We start from the raw sequence: 20,114 nt of genomic DNA on the forward strand, positions 1-20,114 counted from the left end.
CAAGCAGGTTTTGGTGTGCCACTGTTTCTGTGCACCCGTGCCTGAACTATGTGTGCTTAACCATGGTGGATTCAGCGCTCTCTTGGAAGCACCCCAGGCCCCCATCGTGACCTCAAGCATGTGGCTGTCATCGCTGTGTGGCAGCGTGGCCGACTGATTCCACAACTGGAAATCTGGAAAAAAGCACAGAGTACACTATGGGAAGGCGCTGGGCAGCAGTCTATTGAGGTTTAGAGAAAGGCAACGGATGGATTTATTGTTTTTTGTTTGGCTTTGGAAGATTTAGTCCTTCATTAATGATTTCCTTGACTTCTGCAGTCGTACACTGTCAGACTGGAGGATAGATGATCTCCTCCTGTCCATTTTACTCAGTGTAAGTCTATTCAGAATAGCCTTTAATGGTCGGCACTGATCTAACTGCCATGCCAGGCAAATAATTGCACTGAGATCAATGAACATATACTGACATGAAACCGAAAAGAAAATCGGTCTCATGGTGTTTCATATTTGTATACCAGCAAGTCAAAAATAGCTGTCATAAACGCAGTGTATCATTTCAGGAAAAAAGAGTCGATGCCCACCTTACAGTTGTCCAAAAAGTTTCTTTCTTCCATTTCAGCAGCTTTTGGTTAGGAAAGTGAAGGCAGCAGTCTTGGAATGAGAACTATTCTGCAGAAACTTTTTGTTCCAGTGACTAATCTTCTCTTTAATTCCGTGGTCTTAATCTTATTTTGCCCATGTACCCGCTATTAGCGTTGGCCAAGGACTGTTTTCTTAGACAGGGCCCCTTAAGTTTGTCGCCAGGTGTCGCAGGGTTAATTCTAATGACTGTGCTTTAAACTGTTGCTCTTTGCGTTAATTACATGTGTTCCTATCTCTAGGCACAACAGCCAAATGTAAGTGGTGTGCAATGTTACATTCCAATTAGTTTTGCTGTGCAAACGTGGATTGTAGTTGACGGGTAAGTCTGACATGCACTGCATGGCTTGTCGTGTTTTTCCTGGAGAGAGGGGGGTCTTGGGCCTGAGTCACCGTGGAAGAACATGGAGCCCCGCAGGCACAAAGCTGGTGCAATGGAGTGATGAGTCAGACCTCTTATCTTTAAATTTGGTATTGTGTGGTATTCAGAGACTGGGTGCATTGTGTTCATTGTGTACCTAGGCAAGTAACTAGCGAGTGAAAAACTCACTCAGACAATCTTCTGCCTCTGCGATGCCTTTTCTTTGCAGAGCTGATCCTCCTTCCATCGAAGTAAAAAGCTGTTGGTTTGGATCATGGGGGAAATCGGGGTTTATCAACTTGCTGAGCAGATCAGGTCTGCCAGGCGACGTGTTCGTTTCCTACGTTGTCTCAAATCCAACAGCAGTATGACCTAATGCTCGCGTTTTCACCTTACGCGTTGTAGATTCGCATCAGCGTTCTTAGAGTTCCGAAAGTGGATCAAGAGTAGAGGAGTAAGAGCAGCATTCCAGCTCCCTAGGTCCCGATATCTCTCTGTGGTGGGTATTGCTGTGGACTGACGACTTTGATTCTAGAGATTCCAGAGGAAACTGGTGTTACTGCTAAATTAAGAAAAATGAAATTTCTTAGAGATAGTAGCCTCAGAAATATGTTAAACAGTGGGAGTGAAGACTGCTCACGCAGCTATTTTCAGGAACAAAACAAAGCCTTATGTCAGAGGTGTCCTCAGTTAGGCGCTCATTCTGAACTTCCTTGAATGGTAATCGTTAATAACACCATCTTCTCGAGCTAACAGAGCATGAAAATTCCTTCATTTATAATCATTTAGCGGCATGCTTGAAATTCTGTCCACTTACGCAAACAGCACAGGAACAACACTTTTGCTGAAAATCAGGATGGGGGTGGGGGACGGACATGCAGGCAGGGGGGCAATTGTGTGGGGAGTAATCCGAATGGCTGGGAAGAGTATAATGCAGAGGCTCGCTCTCCTGCTTCATGGCAAAAGCTACCAGAGAGAGTGTGCTGGAAACATTATATGAGGCTTTTGCTTGAAAATTGTAGCAGAACATTATTGATCTGTATATTTTTAAATCTCATGAATGTCACCAGTCACCATTTTGTGATCACGACAGGCATTAGCACTAGTTTGGGAGGGGGTGTTGATGGTCTTGGGAAAAAAAATAAAGTCTTCTCACATTGTCTTGAATTGGAAAACTGTTACAATGAAGACATACTGGAAAGCATGCTGGAAAGATGTGGCAATTTAGATCTAAATCATATCAACTCCAATCAAGTATAAATGCTTTATTTGTTTTAAAGTTAGCAGGTACACCTCTGTGTTCTCTAGATGTATAGATTTCTAAAATGTTACATGTGGAGAAATACAACCTGCTATCAACACAGGGAGGGTTCAGCAGTCTCAGCAGTTGAGATGAAATGCAAAGCCGCTTGCAAGAACTTGGAGGTGCCAGTGGTCTGTGTGTCCAGGTGTGGAGATCAACAGACCTAAGACCAGTTCATGAGGAAAGTGATGCCAAAACTTTGGAGATTTCCAGGAGAAAACGTATCAAGTGTAGAGATAGAGGTCTAAGAAAAGCTTTTAAATACACCATGTTTGGGTTTAATTACCTTAGAATTGGAACACCATAAAGTTACAAGGTGATAGATTAGCATTTTGCTATTAACTTCAGTAGAGCCAGGGTTTTCCCTACTACTTAGGATAACCAGGACTGAAATATTTGGGGCCAAATTCCTCTCTCATTTATGATGATGTAATTCCAGTCCTGGTGTATTTTCTTCCTCGCAGTGAAGAGAAAGAGCTGACAACTCTACTAGCTATCTGCAGCATATCCACAACTCCTGCTAGAGAACATAATTACTGCGTAGTGCTCCAGTGTGCTATTCAAAACCCTTACCATTAACTCTGTCGTGTCATCGTGTCCTCCTCTCTCTGCTACGTGTGTGCTGGTGCTGTGAGAAGTACTGCAGACAGTCCACGTACTGGCGGGTATGCCACAAGGACCTGCAGGGAAATCCTCACCTGCTTCTTTTGCTGTACAGTGGCTGCGTTTCTGTAAGGGTGCTCTGTGTAGCCAGAGCAGCTTGTACAGAGACATGCAGAGACTTCTGTAATTGTTCAAATGAGATTACAACTCCACAGAGTTCCACCCTATAATGTACAAGGTACAAAAATAAAGGCTCTTTTTAGTTAAGTCATCTACCAGACTGATGCCAAGAAGCAATGCGATATCTCAAATTATTTTTATTTCTATTTTTTGCAAACTTCTTAGCTGGAAGAGATGTCAGAAGAGCCAGGGGTGGAGATCTACAAAAACAGAGTAGACTCAGGTGGAATTTCCTCGTGTAGTGGTCTGGATGTCTCTGCTTATTTTATTTAAAATGAAATCCAAACTTCAGATGCATGCTTGATTTTCTTTTCTCTTGGCGCTGACAAGCTCTGCCTTGGCTTTGTTGTCTAAAGAGGTAACAGCAATTAAAATGTGATGTGACAGCGACTTCTATGAACTGTTTTGTGATGTAAGAATCATAACGTAAGATTTTTTCTGACATGATGAAAATTAACAGGGGAAAGGAAATCTTTCAGCATTACCAGGGCTTTTCAGCAGCTCAGCCGGAGCTTCCTCCTGCTTGCTAACAATGGCGTGTGAGTTGAGGCCCATCCAACTGGCAGAACTCCTCTATAGCGAGGTCTGACTGTGTTGGTTTAAGCAAAAGCCCGATACCAGTTTGTCCTTGGGCCTTCCTGGGGAACAGAGGAGCTCCTGGTGTTGTGCCAAAGTGTGCTTGTCATATTTTAGGGCGACTAGATGCAATGAAAGCAACGAGACCACGCTGAGCTGTGCAGCTTGGGTGGTGCCAAAGGGTGGAACTGTTCTTGCACCCTGCCCTTGGTGCCTGCAGGGTGGGTGAGCAGCCTCCAGAAGGAAGAGCTGCGTCCAGCAGTTCCAGGCATCTTGGTTGTGAAGTCCATGGGCTACTGGAGAAAAGGAAAGGCAGAAGATAATTCAACTATTTTTCTGGAATGCAATTATTGCTATTAAAAGATTAAAACCCAAAGGAAAGCACAACCCACCTGTCTTCAAGTAATAAAGATGAAACCACATACAGGGAAGGAAAGAAAAGATCAGCTTCCATCAGAAACTGAAGGGGGAGCAGAGGGAGCTAGTTGGTAGTGTGATCTTTCTGGAAAGATTTGAGCTGACTGAGATCTGATGCGTGTTGCTCTGATCTTGACCCCAGCTCCTGGGCAGCTGTAGTCCCTCACCAGGTCTGTACGCACAGGAGCTGTCTTGTTGCCTGTTTGTTTATGCCCTTCTGCCTCGCAGAATTGCCCTGTGTGGCGGCTGTTTGCATCTATTGAACTTTCTCTCAGCCGCTCTGTTGTACTTGATTGGAACCAGAGTTAAAGTTAAATGCCGGTTGGGCTGTGCTCCGCCGCACAGTCATTGTCCCCAGGAATCACAAAGTAGGTCTTGACGGCAGCCTGAAGGAGCAGGCAGCTCTCCTCTGTTCTTCCCCCTTTGAAGCGCTCTTTGCTTTGGCACGCCTGTCAATGAGCCTGCCCGGGTGGTTGTGCCGCACAAACGGGAGCTGCGCTGCGAGGCTTGCCGCCCCGAAGAAAGAAGCAGGGCTCTTGGCTGCCCACCAAAGCCCATCACGGCTTGACAGCTATGCTTTAATGAAACGGACCGACCAACTTCTCGGCGGGCAGAGCGCCAGCCCAGCAGATGGGCCTGAATGTGGGCAGCCAGCAAAGCGGCTACATACGTGTAGACGCAGAGACTGTATGTACGGGTGCAATAAATGGGGATCTTTTCAGTTTGGGAAGGGTTGTCCAAATGAAAGACTGAGCACTCGAACAAAGAGCCTGAAAAGAGACTTCTTGCGGCGAGGGGATGCGTTAGGGTGCTCGGAGGGGGGATCCGTACTTCCCTTGTTGCTCTCTGCTTGCTGTTTTGCAGGTTATATAATAAACAAAGGAGGCTGTTTAGTCTTTGAATCCAGGCACTCTTGTTACTATAACAGAGAAATTGGAAAACAACGCTTTACTGCAGTGAATCCTTTCGCAAACCTGTTCGAAGCTCGGAGCCTACCAGGATGCTCACTACTACAGTGAGTTCAGTGAAAATCTGTGCGTGCCATGCTTTTCTTTTGGAGTTAATTACGGTATGAAGTATTTCACTGAACAGGAGTTACGTAGAAATCAGTTACCAGTAATGAGTAGAGAATGTAACAAAGCTTTGCATATAGGTACCAGCCCTAGTGCTTCCAAATCTGGGCATGGTCAGCCAGTGAGTAAATGCTGGGCTCCTTCCATGGATGGCTGTCAGCTGCCCCCTCCCCCGTGGAGGCCACATAACCATTGGTAATTAAACACTTACAGGTCCTTCAAAGAGCTAAATGTTAGTTGTGTCTCTGCAGAAGGGACACAGAAACAGCAAAATGACTTGAACCTGTCTGCAGAGGGATTGGATTTCCGAAGCCTGTGTCCCTGGAGGCCTCTGCCTAATTTTATCGGTGCGATGCTGGAGAATTGCCAAGCCTTGCTATCTCAGGTCGCACAGTTTCTTGGTTGAAACTCCAGGTCTCCACATAAGGAGAGAGCACTGGTGGATTGCAGGATGAATAGCATCACAGCCCCAGCTGGAAACTGCCTCAGGCTCCTCTTAAAACTTTGAAGGGTGTGTGGACACAGTTTTTCTGGAGCTTTACAGGGCAAACCAAGGATCTATGATTCTTGGCAAAATCCATAATGAGCTCTGGAAGCAATTTGCTTCCTCAGAGCTGTCTTCACCACCCCGATGGTTAGAGATTTGTTGGTTGTTGTTTTTGTTTTTTTTTCCACTCTCAGTATAAAAGCAGAGATTCAGCTGTATGTTTCAAGGACCTGTAAATTAGACAGATTAGCAGAAATTACGGGGGTAAGAAATCCCTTTCAGTTTCACCTGGAGGCACACAACAGCTGTTTGCGTGACTCCCAGATCCAGCAGAGCAGCGTGTGGAGGAGGTGCCCGGGAAGCTGGTGCTCAGCCTGCAGCCAAGATGGGCTGCCAGGGAGTTTTGGCCTGGAGGAGGGCACCAGGCTTTCGGTGGGGCTGGCCTGCCTGGTGAGGGGGCCTTAACTTCTTATTCTTTTATTTCAGATGTGTTTACCATGTGACCCTGCTCATTTTTTCCCTCCTTAAGGAGTAACCATGCATAAACACTAGTCCGGAGCAAGCAGTTTAATGGTGGCCTGCACTGCTTAATGGGAATTACAGAACTTTAAATGTGCTGCGTGGGAACTCTGCAAGTTTCTGCTCATTTAGTCCCGTCTCCTTAGCCTACATCTACCATTCCCTTTTTGTACAGGCTGGGGTGAACATTGCTCTTAAGTCTCCAGTGATTTTTATCAGTTGTCTTATCACCTGCATTCAGCTGCTGCTGGTGGGACTGCCACAAAAACACAGGTGCAGTCCTGCAAAGGACTGGGAAAGGGAAAGGCAAAGAAAAACAGGATGGTGGAGGAGGGCTGTGAAAAGGGGAAGGTGGGGTGGAGAAATGTGAGATGTGAGAGGAGAAGGAAAACAAGGCAAAAGGGAAAGGTAGAAGGAAAGAAAGGAAAAAAAATGAAACCGACAATCAGGAAAGAGGGAGAGGGAAAAAAAAAAAACACAGTTCCTCAGATGGGAAGTACTGCACTGTGTTAACGAATATAAATACAGGCTAACACTTAGTTCTTTTTCTCTTGACGTGATGGAGCAGGGCTCACCTTGCAACAGCTTCTTTGGGAAAAAGGTCTCATTTGACCTCATGGGACTACTTAGATGGGCAAGTCACTTGAGAAGACCTTTGCAGGGCAAAGGGCAATGTTAAAGAGCAGCAGGTTCAAGGTGCATCTGTTTATGTCAACAGATAGGATGCCGATTTCCTTTTCATTACTGAGTCTGCTGAGGTAGGAATACATTTGTCCTCAGTTACGTGCTGGCACTGAGAAGAGTTGCTGTATGTTTTAAGGCAGCAGACAGACACACTGAAAGCTGAGCTGTATCACACCCTGCTCTGTATAACCTTCTGCAGAGAAAGGTGATGCACGCTGTCAAGTACCTTAATATTAGAGGTATTATTTTTGCAGTTCCCTTTTCTGTAGGCAGATACGGAAGATCTAAAACCAGTCAGCATTCGTGAACATCTCATCAGTCTACCCTAAAAAGCACTTTGCTAATTTTTGCTTCCTAACCCATTTAATCCAGTCACGGTGAGTCTGGCATTATTATGGACAGCTGCATGAAAAGTTGTTTGCACAGGAAAAGATAAACAGTAACTGTTGTTCAAGGTTAGTAACAGAATTGCAGCTACTTTGTATATTTCTGTGCACCATGGACTAGCAGGGTCCTCCTCCTTATGTAGAAAACACATTTTGATGAAAGTTAAGTTACATTTATCTCCTTGTAGTGCTCTTCCACATTTCCACAGGGAATGCGGTGTTTCTTATGTTCGGGGAGTCCCATGGGATGTTGCTGTTGACGTTTACACTAAAATGTTGCCTATCTCCTTTTTTAAAGATAATTATTCCTGTGCAATTTGTACCTTTTTTTTTTTTTTTTTCTTCCAAAGCATGAAAGCATGTGGTAGGGCATAATAAAACCTGTGATTTGTTGTGGGCAGTCAGATTTTTGATGGTGTGCTTGATTGTCAGAACAAACGACAATGGCTTCTTAGCCATCAGCTCTATTCCAAATAATTAATGTAGTGTTAGTGGCCTTAGTGAAGCAATGGGCTGTATTAGAGTGCCTGCGAAGCACGGAAACCTACTGTGCCTTTCTGTCATAAAAAGGGCCTGCCTGTGCTGTAGATCCTATGAAGAATTTGTAGAGATACTTGAAAGGATAAAACGCTGTATAAATTCCTAAAGTTCAAAGAGAAAATACCACTCAGGATAAAAAAAAAAAGAGGGGGGTGGGGAGCTTAGCCCAGCAGCGGCTTAACCATACGTGGCAGATCTTGTGCTGAGTCCTGTGCCATCGGTGCAAATGCCTCTGGGGTTCACCACGTACCCAGATGGAAGGACTGGGAGGAAGACTGAGAACACCGGCCTTGGAGGGGCAGAGGGAGAAGGCATGTGTTTGCTGATAAGTGATGCTGGTTCTCTGGGCAGGATGTGAACAGGAAAGGTTTAAGACGCGTATGGCTAGATCTGTCTTGCATTTCCCCTGAAAATGCCTTTTAAAGGCATTAATATGTATTTATCAGTATTACTGCAGAAGTATTAGGCCGGAAATAAAATTGGGAGCTATACAAGTCAGCAGCTCTGCTATTCTAATGGAAGGGGAGATTGTGCCAGGTCTGAACTGATGCTTTTGAGAAGTGAGACTTCGTGAATCTAAGTCTCAAAAATGAGCAGGTATGATCTCCTCCATGTGCCATATAATAACGTGAACGTCAGATCAAAGATCCTTGCCCTCAGGCCATGAGGGTAATCAAAAGTTCAGCAAAAAAGGCTGGTTTAGAGGTGATGCTTCTTTCTGTCATCTCTATATGTGTCCTGGATGTGGCTGCTTCCTTTTCTTGCCATCCCTTGCCCTCCCAGAGAAACACGCCGTCGACCAGGCAGCCCAGTAATTCCCTTATTCCCCAGCACAGAGCTGCTCTCCTGTATGCCCAAGCTCTCCCCTTCTGCCTGTGGGGCTTGGATTTAAGCAGCTCTTTCTTATCTCAGCCCCTGCTGCGCATTGACCATGCATGCACATTATCTCCATAACTCATTCACACTCGTTGTCACACAGAGCAACGCAAACCTCGGTGGCTGTTGCCGTAGGAGATGTGCTGGGACAGCTTTCCTGGTTGCCCAAGGAAGGGAAGGACATGGAGGCACTGTAGTGAGTGGCCGTATTGATCCCGGGAGCTGTTTTGGGCAGCTAACCAATGCTCGTGGTCCTCGCTTCCAGTAGTGTGAATGCTTGGCCACTAGGAAATCATGTAGGGAATGCCCTAGCATTAAATAAAGTGCATATGGACACGTAGCAGTAAGTGTGTCCTAGGCACGGATGTGGGAGGCTGCGGTGGCTGCTAAGGCAGGTACGATTATTGGAGGCCATGTCGTGGCATTGGGGCCTTTTTTCATTATGATAGGCATGGAAATGGTTCACAGAGCTTTCCTGTATTGGTAGGGGAAGGGAGAAGCGTGGAGCCCCGTCTCTGTTCGGAGACTGAAGCATAGATTAAAGGCACTCCCCTTTTCCCCACGGTTTTGGTTTCAGGAGGCTGTAGCAATATATTATAAGCAGTCGCGGGAGCTTTAGTGACAGCTGTTTTGCTTGAAAGCCTGTATCTGCCAGTGTCTGTAACATGATTTGATGTAATCCTTTGGATTTCCTCATGTTTAAAAAAGCTGCAGAGCCTTTCTTGCCTACCAAAACACATTTAACAGTTGAAATTTTAGCAGCGAGTATTTCTAAAGTCTACCATTTTGCATATCCTCTGTTTGATGATCCTACTGTTTATGTATTTTTAATACATCTCTCACATCAGTCTGAACATCCAATTAAGGACATAGCTTTGGAAAATATGAGAGTTGGGGGGTGGGGGGAGAGCAGAAGTAAAATAACACTACCAGAAACCTTAGTAGTCTAATTTCCCATATACTGTTTGCTGCTCAAAACCGAGCAAAAATATTTAAAACCCAAGTTGTCTTTCATGGCAGACTTCATGCCTATGAGTCAATCTCATCTTACTATTCAGCTGCCGAGCGAATTTGTCCTTGAAACCCAAATTTCCCATACATCACTGACGTGTGTTTAGCAAGACCTTGAAATTACGCAATAGCGGGAGAGCTGAAAGCTGCTGCCAAATCTACCAGCTGGTCCTGGGCGGCTAGAGCTGACCAGGAGCTGCAGTTTTGGGCACTGCCGTGCTGCAGGCTGAAGGCAGCAGCGCTGCTGCCTGGGCCCCTGGCACCTTGCTGCCCCCTTGGCCAGGTGAGGAAATGCAGATTTACCCCAGAGAGCAGCACGCGGGGGTGTTGTTCCCCTGACATTGGCTGGGCTGTCACTTTTGTCACGTTTTGGTTGCCCCAGATGGTGCACTTTTTCTCAGGGAGCTGTACTGGAAAGAGAGAGGTCTGCACTGTTGTGGTGGGTCCTGTGGCACGCTGCCCCTCTCAAAATGCAAGGAGGGAGAGGGGGAATGTAGCCCCTGATTTTAGCACTCCAGAGTTAGCTATTCTGAAAACAAGTCTTGGGCAATTGATTTTGATACTTTTTTTTTTTTTCCCCCAAAGGACTTTCTGTGGTTCTGACTAAGAGAGAAAAACAGTGTTGGTCCTGTAACTGGTGTTAGGATTTACATCCCAATTAGCTGATATCAACACATTTATTTTTGCTAAGCTACAGACCTATAAACTTGTTTGTTTTTTTATTATTTCCAGACCCACTTATCCAAAACTGCCAGCATCTTTTTGGATGATTCCCACAGGACTTTGGGAGGTGGGGAAAAGGGTATTTGTTTGTCATGGTGTTCCTTTATTTGCTTTTTATCTGCTTCTTTCCACTGAAATGACAGCAGAGGTTGCATGTTGTTGTAGTTAGCTCTTTGTGTATCTGTTTTCATCTAAGGACTACAAGATACTGGGCCAATCTACATTTTTGTAGTAGTCTTGAAATGCAGTAATCAAAAAGGATGTATTGCTTTGTTCACAAAGCCTCAAACAAAAAGGAGAGTGAAACTTCCCGGGTCTCTTCCTATCTGCTTGGCTAAGTCTAACGAATCTTTTGTTAACCAGGAGTCAAAAATCCATTAAGAGTATTTTTGCTCTTTATGCTCTACCTCATACTTCTACCTCTGTTTGGGTAGACCTTGATATAGTTGTTTTCCAGTGGCTGGAACCAAATTTGTGAAATGCCATTAAGTGTCATTGAAATGGAAGCTCCAGCTTACGCCCTTACGCAGCCCGTGAGTACACAGGCATTTGTTAACGTATGTTACGTGAACAGTTAGATCGGAAGCTCGGACCTTTCAGAGGAACTTCCCTGTTTTTCACAGCTTACATTTCACAGTTTATTCCTGTGGGGTTTTCTTTGTTTGTTTGTTTTAATGAGACAATCCTCCCTTACCTTGAAGGAGCTGAGTGTTTGATGTGACTTTGTTCGGGGAAGTGGTAGCACCCGCTTGCATACTAAGCATGAATCATCAGTGTCATTAGATACTCAAGTGTTTTAAGTGGATCTCGATATATCAGGCTCTGCTCCATATAGTCTGTGCATCTGTATTAACCGTGTTTCTTAACTATTGTGTTTTTCTACTTGACAAATTCTCAGCAGAAGCATGTACAGCAGTTGCTTCTAAAAATGCCACATTTGTAACTGGTAACTGTGCTGTTACTGGTGGTTTGTTCTGCGTGTATTCTATATTCACGTTCTATTTTAAAATCTCCCTTTTAAAAAGAAAATGCATGGAACAGTTATCAAGAAATGCTGCAGAGAGCTACCACAGTCCAGAAGAATTTACAGCAGAATACAAAGCAGTGCAGCTAATCTATGTCTCCTCAAGCAAAAGAGCTGTGTAACACACAATCTAGACAGCAGAGGCTTAGCTCCATGAATTCATGTAGCTCCACTGAAGTCGCTTCTAAGAGGATCGGCCCTGACTCTGAGCATGTTCCTTGTGAAGCTATTCATCATGCAGCACCCAGCACATGCAGCTGGGGCAGGATCAAACTGCATGTGCATCAGAGAAGGGAAATGCATGCCTGAATACATGCATGGCTGCAAAGGTAGGGTGACTGAATTTCTTAGCATTTTAGAGGGTGGGGTGGAAGGAGACAATGATCATTCCAAAAAAAAAAAAAGTCAGGAATCAATATTCAGGAAGCTTTTTGAAATTGCTCTGTATCACAAAAAATAACAAGTAGAAGGTCAAAGTCCTAAGACCACGCACTGAGATTATGAGAGGCCCTTTCAAATGGGGTGGAATCCATGTCTACATTAGTCCTTGTTTCAGGAAAAGGGAATATTTTGAATGTCAGGAATTATTCTATTTTTCTCAGCAATCTGACTGAGGATGAGTACCTTTCCCACTTGTAATTTAAGTAATATTAAGTCAGCTTGTTTCTCAATGCCAGGCTTCAAGTCCTACGCAGGTGCAAGTTCATCATTGTTGAATTTACCAGCCAAGTGAACTCTCTCCTTTGGTATTTAACTACTGCATCCCTCATCACATCGCCCACTGCTGCAAGTAACGATTTGTTTTTGTCAGATTTAGACCTATTTAATAACAACCTCAAATAATAAATGCTTCTGTTTCTGTCAATCAATACCCCTTCTTTATAACTTTTTCAACATAAGGTCAAAAAAAAAAAAGACATTGTTAAAACTTTGGGAGCTGATGCTAGAGCTCACTTCCACTGACAGTCTCTGCATACAGTCCCAGCTGGATTAGCATGAGCCAAATGCCAGGTTAGCCCCTGGTTGTAGAAGAAAGGCTTCTCTAGGCTGAATAATAATAATAACAATTTGTGACCTTGCATGTTTAGACCCATGTTTCATCCACTTTTTTCCTCTTTTCTTGTGCTGAGTACTTCAGATGATCAAAAATAGCTGGCAACCCTTTTTTGCTTGTTTGTTTTATAAGTATTCTTTTGAACCGACAAGACATGAAATCCTTGGACCAAAGGACAGCATTTGTTAGTAGGTTATAAGTGTCTGAAAGTGGAAATGCTGAATATATTTACCTCAGCCATGATTTCACTGCCATAATAAGATTTTTTGCTCTGCTGCATGCACCAGGACTTTAAGATTATATTAGCTTACTTCGAGCTAAATCCAGATAGGGGATTTTGTTACAGAATATGCAAGGAGAGGTTTGTGGCCCTAGAAAGTCTCTTCAGTTCTTTTTTTTTAAGAAGATACTGGCTGGCTGGAAAGCCAGGGGACTGTTATGTAGTGTTTTCATGCAATCCCAGCTAACATGACGGTGACCTTCCTGCTCACACCCACGCGTGGCTCCCGAGGACCAGGCAGTATCTTGGTCGTGCCTCTCCCAGGCAGCCCTCTGCTTTCCCTTCGGGTTGCTTGGTGTAGATCTCTCTGCTGAACCTTGCGGTGACCAAACAGGTCCGAAGTCAGTGAGCAGCGTGTGCTTTGCACGACGCCCTCATTGAGCCCCTGCTACAAAGCCACAGTGGTGGCAGAAGAAGCAGTCGTGGGCCAGTACAGCCTGTACCGGAGGTCATCCGCCCATACGGTACGAGCGCCTAAGTAAACCCTTGTGTTCCCCCTCGATAGGAGCATCCACAATGGCTGGAGCTTAACTACTATCATTTGATGATTCATTTGCAGTGCTTATTTTCTAAAAATTGCATAGCCTGTTCTCAAAAGCAACGCAAAGAAAAAGGCAGCTGTTATGAAAAGAGAGGAAGAAAAACTCCACATACAAAACACAGAGCTTTAAAGAGCCAACCCCACATTGTTAGGGTAGGAAAAAAACAACAATTTGCCCTGTCTTATCCTTGAAAAAGCTCAGAAATAGAGTTATATTTTTGAGGCACTACTCATACATATTTTAGACAATTAACCAAAACACTTGTGAGTCTTAAGAACATATGCATTTGGATTTGGTCCTGACTGACATTTCTTACTTTTGTGAGTTTCACAGAGAACAGAATAGGGAATTTTTTCCTGTGGTAACAATGAAAGTCTTTTATATTCAAGTGCTAGTGGATTTCAGTCATGTCATTATGATACTGAAACAAACCCACTGCTTTATAAGGGTAAGAAGCATCAGAACTGACCAGTCCAAAGTTTACTCTTGTTGTATCACTGGATATGAAGACTTTCAATGCTGTGTAATGTTTTTCAAAAAATACTTATTTCTGTGCAAACAACTGACGAGCAAAAAAAATGTAGCTGAAACTTCCCATTCAGAAATTCTGTAACATTTCATTTAGGAATTCATGATTGAGATAAAACTTTGACATCTCCAAATTCTTTTTTTTTTTCTTTCATTTGTCTGAATTTTAGATTTCTTCTTCCTGAAAAAGAAAACTATTGTTCCTCTCCCCCATGTCTCCCAATAGACCAGGCTGCTCAGCCTGGGGTTGTGTGTGTCTCGATGCGTCAGGGGCGTGCAGCCTCTGTGCCTGGGGGGAGCTCTGCTCTTGCTGCTGAGTCCAGTTGACAAGGCACCAAAATCAGGTCTAAATCAGGACCAAAGTCCAGGGAGGTACTCCAAAGCCCAGAGAGACACAGCTTATCCCCAAACAAAATGTTCGGTGTGCCCCAAAAGTGATGTATTTTCCTGTGTGAATTAAGCATGCCTTTTAATGAAGTACTTCAGGGAGAGGTTGCTGATGGAAGATTCCAGTTTTCAGTGTAAGGTAAAGTGCTTCCTTGGAAAACCTCCAGCTGTTCTGTTTGGTTCTGCTGACCAGCTCTCTTCTGAGGTTCTTATATTCCCATTTGCATGTTTTACCTGGGAAATGTTTTTTTGCGAAGGATTCTCTTCTTCTGAGATGTGCTCCCTCTTCTTAGGAGTAGGGAATGAAGGAAGCAGTGCTGCTTCTCGAAGAGGAAGAAAGGCATCACAACGAGGTAATACATTTTCTTGCAGACTGATACACATTTATGTTGCAGGTCCTGACCAACTTGAAGCCCAGAGAAACAAAAATCCCTGCCTCTGTGTGTGTAGCTAAGGGAATAACCCACAGGATGAGTCATGAATGCAGCATTACTAATGACCCTACCCACACCACAGCTGCTGAACCTTCCTGCAAGGCAGAATCAGCCGCAGACCTCCCCCAGATGCCAAGAACATCTCATCAATACTCCCTGCAGCTGATGATCTCTGACAGGCTTTCAAACCTGGCCCCCACCTTCTAGCTGAGGAGCCTGTGTGGGGACGCAAAAAAAGATCTGTTCCCTGCCCCATGCGTGACGGGACCCACCCACGTCCTTTCCCTGGCCTCAGCTCCTGTGCCATAAGATCCCACAGCCCCCGGTAATCATCGTACCGCTGATTTCACCTCTAAGTCATGAAGCTGCGGCAGGGGATCACACTACATGAGTGAATGCATGCAAATAAATGTAAAGCACACAGAATGGGGTAATTTCTGCAATCTTAATAATGTGGCTATGTGCCTATTAGCATTTTCTTTGATGGAATAGCTTTCCTTTGGCGTAGGGCAGCATATATTTTTTTTAATGACCTTTGTAAAGGCAATTCATGAAAAAACGGGTAGAAATAGTGCAGTGTTGTTTCTGGATTGGGCTAAAAATCATTTTGCAGCTCTTGTTAAACAAGCAGCATTTCTGCGAGGGCAACACAAAATCTGAGTTGAAAGTGGAATTAAGATCCAAAAAAGGGCGCGTAGAAAGCTAGGATTAAAGAAGACAGGAATGTGAAATTCCAGCCAAAGAAGAAAAGTCTGATAAATATATTGGAAGCTTTTGATAGCTGGAAAATACATAGAAGGGCATCTCGTTTCATTTTGGCTTTTGCTTTTAGCTGTCAGTTTACTATGACTGAGTTTTTGTTTGCATTCTAAGGAATGTTTTGGGGAATGGCGTTTCTTCAGCTTCTGACTGATCAGCCAAATAAATGTGAAGGATTTGACCTATGAACGTGAGTTCTCGTGTTGTTTTCATTAAATCTAGATTAAGTCATGGATTTTTCTTTTTGCATCAAGGTCTGTCATTCTGTTTTCTCCTTTGTATTTCATTTTTCTGTTTTGCTACTGTTGCTGTTTTCTTCTGGGCCAGTGGAAGCCCGCACACACATTAGGAATAAGTCATTTTCATAAAAATCCTGGCACTTCCCATTTGCAAACCTATTCATGAGTACTGCTGCCTTTTTAAGCCCTGTGCTGTCTTGCAGTGCAGCCAGGGTAAGGGTTTGCCATTTCATCACTCCCACTCTCCCACTGCTGCAAGATACTCATCCTGCTGAGCTGGAGCTACGTGAGTGACCCTTGCTGAGAGTTGCTTCTCCACGGTTCTTCGTGTGGGTGCTTGACCTGAAAGATGCTTCTCAGAGTTGCTCAGTCTGTTACTAAGCATCTAGAGAACGTGTTTGTTTTTTGACAGAACTCATTTGTTGTGTCCAGGGGCTTTAGCAGGCGTTCTCACAGCCCTTGCTGCCATGTTGAAGTTTCCGTGAAGTGAGGTGCTGTTGCCCATGCTCCTGGTTCCAATGCAAGTGACACCAAGCATGTGGGCCACTTTCAAGCGTGGCTTTGTTCCCCTTTTCATTCTTGGTGTCAGCTGTGAGAAAACATAGAGCTTCATGCACTTTAAAGAAGGCCATTCCCAGGTTATCCGTGCTAAGCTATTGCCTCAGAGTAGTTCAGAAGGAAAAAACAACCACGGGCTTCACTTGATACTCCTGGAGCCAAAGGCTGCAGAGTTGCTGCTGAAGACTCCATTTTCTTGTGTGACCATGTACAAAACCTTTGACCTTAAGTCAAGGAAAGAGGATCAATGGTAATGGTTCCCAGCCTGATGAGATGTGGTTTGGGGAGACCAAGAGGTTTTTCAGGGTCTGGGAAAACAAGGTGGGGTAAAACAGACCTTCACTGCCGTGTGAGTGAACAGTTGCTGAGAAAGATTAAGTGCTGAATTATTGGTATGAATTCAGAAACTGCAGCTTTTAATCTCATGCTGGCTTCTTCTCAAGGAAGATAGAGTTCTCAGGGCCCTGTGCAGCACTATTGACCCTTGGGATACTGCACTTATTTTCAACATACAACTTCCAGGTGGTAGAAGGCTTTCAGCTAAACCAATGTTGTCTGGTATGGTTGCGCAGAAAAGCTTGGAAATAAAATATGTCAAATATAAAAATTGAAAAACTAATTTTAAGCCAGCCCTATGATTTCAGTGTGATTTGTGCTACCCATCTCTATTTTCTTTTGAAAACAAAGTCAGCATCAAACACATTTTTTTAACAGGAATTAGTTTGGGCACCAAACAAGTAGCTCATCCAGAGCATTTTAGTATTGCTGTACTGCAGACCTATTTGAAGTCTAGGGCTTAATAAAGTAATTTTTAGCACTTAGGAACAGAAGTTTGGATTAGAGCTGCATATGTAGCAGTGTGCCTTAATCTGAATTAATTGATTCTGGGAAGTGAAAGTCAAGTGCATGAATCTACTGTGTGAGCAAAGATAATGGATTTTCAGTTGGGATGTAGGAGATAGCGACAATTTACATCAGTACGTGCTTATTGATATTTTCATACTTTTGTTGAAGAAATTATAGCATAAATTTATTCCTTCCTCTTCTTCTAGAATGTTTATCTGAAAATGGGAATCACTTCGGTTTTCAAGGATCATTGGATATTTACTGAGCGTATAAAACCAAAAAGTGGTAATCATATTTTAGAAGGAATCACTTGTTAACTCTTGCTTGTGTGTTATGCTGTGAATACAGGGTAGTTTGCATTGCTGAGAATTATCACAGAAGTGTGTATGGAAAAATTAAGAAAGAAAAGCTGAAAACAGGCTTAGCCAACTTATGCACTACGTTTCGTTCTACCTTTAGCTCCCGCACCAGGAGGAAAAGTATTTCTAATTGATGACATTCCTCAGTATTTGACAAAAAGTGAAGCTACTGTGACTTCCATACTTTGCTGAGGCTGGATGAGGAGTCAGGGGACATAGAGAGAGCTGCTGTGCATGGGCAGAGCAGTGTGGAAGAGTTTGCACTAAACTTGACCCGTATCAGTGCTACCAATTTGTCATTCTTCACAAACATAAGAGGCATCACGCTGCTGTCTGCCTGCCCAGTGGTGCTCCAGGAAATGTTGAAGGCTAGTGCAATGAAGAGGCTTAGTAAAGGGATTGATTATTTCTTGTTTTCCCCCTTCCCTCCAAGTCTGTTTCATTCTTGGCAGAGACGGTTTCACCTTTCAGAACCAGCCGCGAGGGCATCATTCACCTGCGCTCCTCTGGGATGAGCTTGCTTCATGAATACAGCAGCAGAGCTGAAATGTGCATGGGACTTGTAAAGAAGGGGGGTAAAACAGATTTGATGACTGAGTTCTATCCTGTGTGCGGGCCTTGGCTAGTAAAATCCTTAGCAATAAAAATACAACAGATATATTGAAAGGGTATCCTGGCAGACACTCTCACTTTTTCAAAACACTTTTTAAATTCCCTCTGAAACACTTTTTTCCTTGAAAACATTTTTAAAGAATGTATAGTTATCACGGTCCTTTCATCTATACTTAACGATAATAATCAGAACAGTAGAAATATGCACTTGAAGAATAGATGGGAGCAGGACAAAAACTCTACGGCAGCAATAACTTTCTGCAAAGAGCTGTGCTGTGGAACCCAGTGGAATTTCTTGCTGTGCATGAGGTTCATTGAATGCATGCAATCTCCCTGGCTCAGAGCCTGGCATAAACACCTCGCTCTTCTTTTGGGGCAGATAAAGTGGCTCTGAAAAATGCTTTTTTCTGAGACTCTTCAGCTGAAAATCTAATACCAAATTGTTTCTGTTGCACTTCATTAGAGATGCTTGCAACTGAATTGCTATTGATTGCCTTTTAATTCTGATTCCTCATTTTAAAAAATTGTAACAGGAAAATGACAGTGATACATGTCTACCTGAGTAGCCCTCTGTCAAAAGTGAAGGAAACTGCAGTACATCAATGACCTGTCAATGGAAGAAAAAAAAGGCTATTCACAATCTAAAGGACCTGATCTTACCATCACTTCAGAGATGCATGTCCTTATTAATGTAAGTAGCTGCACTGCGCGTCATGGGATTGCTCATGCTGATAAAAGCAAGCAAGTTGTAGTGATCCTGGAATCAGTACCACAACCATGAAGAGGTGAGCCGGAGGCTGCAGGGATGGGACAGCCACCGGAGCGGTGCGTTTTGCAGGCCAGAGAAATGGTGTGTGGGGATGGCTAAGTATTTATGGTCTATCCTATACTGCTTCCACAGTGATGCTTCTGTGCATCAATATCTGAATTCAGTATCTGAATTCAGACTTGCATGTGTCACTTTTCTGATCATTGAATCGTTTGAAAAGTCACACCCAAACAAAGCCAGTCAAGGTGACTGAAAAATGACATCCAAAAGCTTGGACTCCTGGGGAAGAGACCTGACAAACAAAATGGCCTGCCTGCAAAGGACACGGGTTGTTTCCAAAGTGATCCAGCAATTGTTGCTCCTCTTCTCCTGAGTTTTAAGTGATGTCAGAACATCGGGGTTGATGGAGCCTTCTCAGCCTGCTCCAATTATAGCATCTTTGAAGAAACTTGAAAGTTTTCTTTCCATAAGCATACCTTTCTCCAAAAAATGGTGAAATGCAAAGCTTATAAGTATTTGAACATCTTGTCCTACTCTCCCACATTCCTACACAGTTTGAAGAAAATTACCTTTGTTCTTTGATATGTTGTTTGCAAATTTGTAGTTGGAGGTGCTTGTTTGTTTGTTGTTTGTTTGTTTGTTTGTTTTTAATTATAAGAGCCCAACATGCACCACAGTAAGTTTCACTTTCTACGGTCCTTGACAAAAAATTCTTCATAATAGCAGTTTTGGCCAATCTTTCAACAAAATTAACTTAGATCATGTTCAGATTTATCCAAAATACTATCCATCCTGTGGATATTTTGAACCTTGTTGCTTCCCTCTTTTGATTTGCAAACTGCTGCTGTGGAGATCAATGATTAACCCCTGGTCTGTGCTCTGAGTGTGGCTGCTAAGGCACAACTCTTCTAATGGCCAAATGTCAAATAATGGCAACAAAGTGCTTGGGTCAAACAACTTGAATAACACTTACCTATCTACAGCAGTATAGACAATACTGGAAAAGAAAAGAATCAGATGAAAAGTCTGTTTCTCTCTTTCCCTCAACTTCTCTTTGAAAATATTGAACTCATACTCAAAAGATTAAGCATTCGTCTTAAATATGCCTTTGAATAGAGTATGAATTAAACTCAAGTAAAACGCAGCGTAACCTGTGACCAGAAATTCTTATCTCTGGTTACACATAAAACACTTTGCTTATAAATTAGTTGCAATATATTCTCTCAGCTAAGGACATCCTGTCCCAACAAAATGAGTGTACGTACAGTAATGAAATAGGCATTGCTATTATTGTTTGGGGGAGAGGGGATTGTAAGTAAAGCATCATTACATCAAGTCTCTGTAG

General features: G+C 43.5%; 1 protein-coding gene across 1 annotated transcript in view; it reads left to right on the top strand.

Annotated features, from left to right (window-relative positions):
* The window catches only part of DTNA (dystrobrevin alpha), a 218,689-nt gene that overhangs the window by 1,009 nt on the left and 197,566 nt on the right, over nucleotides 1-20,114 (top strand). The window lies entirely within an intron of this gene.

The sequence above is a fragment of the Anas platyrhynchos genome, chromosome 2 (genome assembly GCF_047663525.1).
Source record: "Anas platyrhynchos isolate ZD024472 breed Pekin duck chromosome 2, IASCAAS_PekinDuck_T2T, whole genome shotgun sequence".
Lineage (NCBI taxonomy): Eukaryota > Metazoa > Chordata > Aves > Anseriformes > Anatidae > Anas > Anas platyrhynchos.